Source organism: Nannobrachium achirus (assembly GCF_963921795.1).
Source record: "Nannobrachium achirus genome assembly, chromosome: 21".
NCBI lineage: Eukaryota > Metazoa > Chordata > Actinopteri > Myctophiformes > Myctophidae > Nannobrachium > Nannobrachium achirus.
Window position 1 is genome coordinate 42,287,753 of NC_137828.1, and position 6,644 is coordinate 42,294,396.

The following is a 6,644-nucleotide window of genomic DNA, read 5'->3' on the forward strand; positions in this document are numbered from 1 at the left end:
ATAGGAAACCCCACTCATATCACCATTGTAATATTCTTCAGAGGTACCGTTTTTTGAGTTTCGCTAATTTTAAGGTTTTTAAACAGGTCAGTATCATATATAAGACACTAAATGGTCTATGCCCACCTCCCCTAAAGGAATTCATAAAAAGGAAGCCTGATAGAGGACTCAATACTAGAGCAATCACTAGAGGGGATTGCGAAGTACCGTACCGGGTAACCGCTTTTGGAAAAAACACCCTTTCAGTGCAGGGATGTTCAATCTGGAATGACCTACCTCTAACAATAAGAGACTGTTTGTCATTTCCATCCTTCAAGTTCAATCTAAAAAAATGGTTAGTTGACAATCAAACCTGTGACCATGTATAGTTCTAAGAGTACAGCTCATGCCATGTACGTATATTTTTAACTATCCTTTTTTAATGTAGGGTACTGTTAGTAATATGTGTTGTTTTGTTTTTTGTTTTTCTTGGTTCAGGAAAAATAGTATTTGTATGTATGTTCTTAGGCGCCCTCTCCTAATGTAGGGTTACTGTTTGTTGGTATGTATTGTTTTGTCTTCATGTGGGGACTACGGATGAAATTTAGCATTCTTGCTAATTCCGGCTTATTTACATTGCATTCATGTAGTGTTCATTAATATGCATTGTCCCGTCTAAATAAACAAATAAAGTAAAGTAATGTGAAAATATAAAAAAAAAATAGTATAGTCGACTGAATCGATGTCTTGTCTTTCAGTTGTAATGTGACTGTGTGTCTTTCACACAAGCTTTGATGGATGGAGATTCATAGTAAAATAGGATATAATAAGAGGTAAAATAAAAACATTTATGTGATAAGTGCGTCACCTGGATGAGTCAACATGACCTAAACGATTCTCCACATGTTAATATTCTGTGATACTCATGAATGTTGTTGTTCTCATAATGTGTCATATATGGTCATAAACAAATGAACAGATGTATTACAATCTTAATAACAATCAATGTCTGTGGACCCTCACCTGAAGAGCAGATTTGTATTGTTAACATGTTTCAAAATTATTTATGATTTTCATAATTCTTCAAGATTTTTCAAAAGATTTAAATAGTAAATCTATACGCTTACAAAATATGTTGCAACGCAATTCATTGTGAGCCGTAGACCAGCTAAATGGGGAGCATGTCGATATTGCGACGTTCGATGTCCCATTAGTTTGACGCTGATGAATGCTAACCTGGTGAAATGCTAACCTACCGACACTGGTGAATGCTAACCTGGTGAATGTTAATCTGTTGAACGTTACTCTGCCTAAACCCAAACCCTAACCTCAGTAAAACCCTTAGTCAAACTAATGGGACGAGATTTTACCGATAAATGTTCCTCATTTTACTGGGGAACCCCTGGAAAGTGTAAACTCTTCAAAGACCCCTCAGGGACCCCTCTTTAAGAACCACTACTTTTCACCCATTCAGGCCGGGAACACATTTTTGTGTAGTACAGTACATGTACAGTATGTAGCAACATATTTGTATTTGTAATTTTTGAATAATAGTTGACGTTTTTCAGAAAACTCAAGGCCTAAATGAGTAAAGTAGTGGTTCCAGTAGCAATGTTACAGTAAATGGAATAGATCAGAACACACTCTATAAAGTAATGGTTCCAGTAGCTTTTGATTGATTTAATTCTTAGAAGTTCACATAGGAAAAGTACAAGACAGTACAGTTCAGATACAAGGTCTACTGAAATGATTTAAACCACCAGAAAGCACAATGGCTTGTTTGGATTGGGGTCCTTTTGCAACTCATAAACAACTAGAAGCAGTGCTCTTCCGAGCACAGGTCTCCACCAGGCCGTGCGTCCTGGTGGTGCTACTGTATAATAGGCCAATGTAAAAAGGGTGGCATATGTTCTTCACATTAGATCTTTCATGGCAATCGGACGCTGCATGCATGATTTGAGTGTTCCAAAAATGTGTTTTGCTAAAGTCTACCTGCTGGTGGCGCTATAACAGGCCAATGTGAAAAAGGTAGCATTTGTTCCTTGACCTAGTGGGAATATGTGTGGCAAATTTCACGGTAATCGCAAGCTGCATTGATGATTTGAGGCATTTTGTTCAAAAACAGAGCAATCCTGCAAACTTTGGAAGCTAATATTAGCCAATCAGGATGGAATATGAAATATCAGACGGATCGGACTTGATCACATGACTATAGAGATACTGTGTAACAATTTGCGTGATTTTTGGATAAAATCTCAAGGAGTAACATCCAAAAACGTGTTTGACATAAGTCGGCCCAAAGGTGGCGCTATAGAAGGCTGATGTGAAAAATGCAGGGCAAAGGTTTATCCTTAGCCTTTAGGGAGTGCGCTTACAAAGTTTGAAACTGATCGGTGAAGTTATAGGTAAAACCTCAAATCGCCCTGTTATAGCGCCACCATGAGGCCGATTTAAAAAAAATCAAGTGGCATTTCTTCCTCGGCCTAGTGGGAACGTGTGTGCGCGATTTCATGATAATTGCACTTTGCGTTTGGGATTTGAGGCATTTTGTTCAAAACAGCTCAATCCTACAAACTTTGGAATCCAATCTTAGCCAATCAGAATGGAATATGCAAAATCGGACAGATCCGTGTCGATCGCATGACTGTCGAGATACTGCCTACCGATTTGTAGGATTTTTGGACAAAATCTGTAAGAGTAGTGCACAGAAATGTGTTTTACAAACATCGGCCACTAGGTGGCGCTAGAAAAGGCCCATTTGAAAAATTTAGGGCAGAGGTTCTAGATTGGCATCCAGGGAATGTGTGTGCTCACTTTGGCAGCGACCGGTCCAACGGCGACTGAGATTAGCTGCACACAAACTGCGAGGACGCACGCACGGACGGACGCACGGACGGACGGACGCACGCACGGACGGACGCACGGACGGACGGACGCACGGACGGACGAAGGGGAAAACATACTCTCCCCCATGCCTTCGGCTGGTGGAGACAATTAGTACAAGCAGTGTTACATTTAGACCAGAACACTCTATAAAGTAATGGTAGCAGTAGCAGTGTTACATTTAGACCAGAACACTCTATAAAGTAATGGTAGCAGTAGCAGTGTTACATTTAGACCAGAACACTCTATAAAGTAATGGTAGCAGTAGCAGTGTTACATTCAGAACACCCTATAAAGTAATGGTAGCAGTAGCAGTGTTACATAGAATAAATCAGAAAACCATTGAACACGGTGCGGTTATGTGAGTCATCATAGAGCTTGTCTCCGCCACGTAAACGCATGTAAACCCTGTCTCCCTGCTCCAGCTCTATGATCCTTCCATTAGATATCTGTTCTTCACTTACACTAGTGTATCCACAGGTAGTTAAGAGGCTCTGCTCATTTTTATACATGTCGACACAGAAAAACTCTGATGACCACGCGCTATATGAGGCAAACGTGAAGTGATAGACTCCTTTCAATGGTGCAGAGAAGATTCCTGAGACACATGAGATATCACACACACAAACACACACACACACCACCTCACACACACACACACACACACACACACACACACACACACACACACACACACACACACACACACATAGCATAAAATAAAATGCTATAAAAAAACATACATCACACATCTACATGTGTGTGAGAAACCGCTGAAGCATTATTTAATTACATGTATTTATATCCTGATGATATGCAAGTTGTGTATTAATTATTGTTGGTGATTGCTAATCTTAATATAACATGGTTTAATCCCTACCTGTAGTTGGATTGTATGCGTTGCCGATGTTAGTGAACACCTTCTTGTAGACCAGAGTGGTAGCAGAACCATAAGGTCCAGCACTTACACCCAAACCAGCAGAGAAGGCCACCTTTGGTTTGTCTGACAACACAGGAGAATTATCAAATTGTTTGAATATTATAAAAACAAATGATACTATTAAGATACATCAATACTATACAAATACACCAATGCTGCAGTATATAGCAGCTTATCAGCTCCAACAACACAATTATTAAACTAAACAGTCATTACAATATACCATATAATATTATATATATATATATATATATATATGTAACGGAGGTGATCCGAAACTCCCCACCCGGCTTCGAACCCGGGTCTCCCGCGTTAAAGTCCAATATCTTAACCATTACTCCAAAGGGATATCCCTATGGAACGAGAGCAGATACTAGACTTTTAATGAATTGCATTTTTTTAATGAATTGCATTTTTATAGCGCTTTTCCAAGTGCTCAAAGCGCTTTACAATGGTTCATTCATTCACACATTGGGAAGTGAAGCGAAGTGAAACTTTTGAGGCTTCAGGCTGGGGCTGCGACTCTCTCCGCCACATATATATATGTATGTATGTATGTAACGGAGGTGATCCGAACCTCCCCACCCGGCTTCGTACCCGGGTCTCCCACGCGAGTCCAATATCTTAACCACTAGACTAGACTTTTGAGGCTTCAAGGCTGGGGCTGCGACTCTCTCCGTCACATATATATATATATATATATATATATATATATATATATATATATATATATATATATATATATATATATATAGTAGGCCTGTCACGATTCACGATTTAAATCGATTTAATTGGGGGACGGTTAAAATCGATCTTTTAAAAAACGAATCGCGATTCGACCAACGTCTAACGTCAACGTCTAACTCCCGGCTCCACCGAGCGCGTTGAGCGTTGCGTCAACGGCAACGCTGGAAACGCTCCGGTTTTAATCAATGAAGGGTGATCCACTGACAGCAACATCGGACGCTCAAGCAGAAAGGCTCACTCACTCACACAATACAGCTGCCAGTGTGCCTCGTTGCAGGAGAGGAGGAGAGCTCCGCGATTTTGATTGACAAAGAGAGCAGTTGAGTGCTGTGTCTACTTTGCTGCTTGCAATGTCGTGGACAATCGAGCGGCTCCGCCTGGAGGACGTTGTTGTGGGCGACCGCTTGTTCCGCCCCGTGCGGCACCACGAGTGCTCCGTTTCTCGACCGTCCTGTTTCTCTAACAAACCGTGACATATATATGTGTGTGTGTGTGTGTGTGTGTGTGTGTGTGTGTGTGTGTGTGTGTGAGATATATATATATATATATATATATATGTTACAGTATGTTTGGGTAACTCAGGACGTTCATTGTAAGAGCGCTTGTTTTGTCGTTCACCACACACCAATCACCACCAGATGGCGACGTCAGCCATTCACTAGTGAAGGCGCTGACGTCACTCGTTTGCGAGTCTCTTTCTTTATTTACTAGCCTAGCTCGGCAGTGTTTAGCCATTAGCCATTAGCCATTAGCTCCATTGTAGTCACTTGGACAGGGCGTTTATCGTGGGCTTGCCCAGGCCTTATGGCCTGGGCATAAATATAACGATTGCATTCACCACGGCTTCGTAACTCGCGCAGCGCTCCGCCGGCCGCGCGGCCCTGGCCCGCTCTTCGCGGCCACTCGCGCCTGCGGCGCTCGGGGGCGAAGAGCAGGACCAAGGTCCGCTTGCCTTCACGCCGCTTGCAATGTCGTGGACAATCGAGCGGCTCCGCCTGGAGGACGTTGTTGTGGGCGACCGCTTGTTCCGCCCCGTGCGGCACCACGAGTGCTCCGTTTCTCGACCGTCCTGTTTCTCTAACAAACCGTGACATATATATGTGTGTGTGTGTGTGTGTGTGTGTGTGTGTGTGTGTGTGTGTGTGTGTGAGATATATATATATATATATATATATATATATATATATATGTTACAGTATGTTTGGGTAACTCAGGACGTTCATTGTAAGAGCGCTTGTTTTGTCGTTCACCACACACCAATCACCACCAGATGGCGACGTCAGCCATTCACTAGTGAAGGCGCTGACGTCACTCGTTTGCGAGTCTCTTTCTTTTTTTTTTATGATTGGTACTTTATTAAGTTTTCCTTTTTTTTAACAAGACAATAATGACAATACAACATACAAACATACACATACAAAAAATAAAAATACAAAAATACAATATAAACAGTTTTCAAGCGCGCACAGGAACAACGGACATCCACAGTCAAACCCCCTATAAAAATGTTATTGTTCACGTTCACCAGTGAGTACAGGCTCGCTCACGAGCCGGGAACGCCGCCCAGTCCCAAGTCCTGCAGCAGGTAGTGACCCCACTTCAAATCGTATTTGTCCGTATTGTTAAGCAACCTGTAAGACAACCTCTCATAGGCCGCGACTTGACCTAAGGCTGCACTCCATTGTGATAGAGCAGGAACTGTTGGATTTTTCCACTCTTTGACCAGGAGCCTCCTGCCTAGCATGATAGCAGTCTGAATCCATTCGGCCAAACAGGGGGCAAAGGCGGACAGTATATTGGGATCTCCTAAAATGAACAAGCTAGGATTGAAAGGGATGATCAGGCCTGTTATCCGCTGCAGTCTCTCGTGAATGCCCCCCCAATAGTCTTGGACTTTAGAGCAGCTCCAAAGCATGTGTACCAGCGTACCGTCTCCGTCTTTGCATCTCCAACATTCAGAGTTTTCAGTGAGGCCCACCCTAAATAGTCTTGAGGGAGTCCAGTAAATCCTATTAATTATTTTAAATTGAATCAATCTAGTACGTAGTTCTCTCGACATTTTCCTGATATTCCCCAGAATTCTGACCCATTCCCT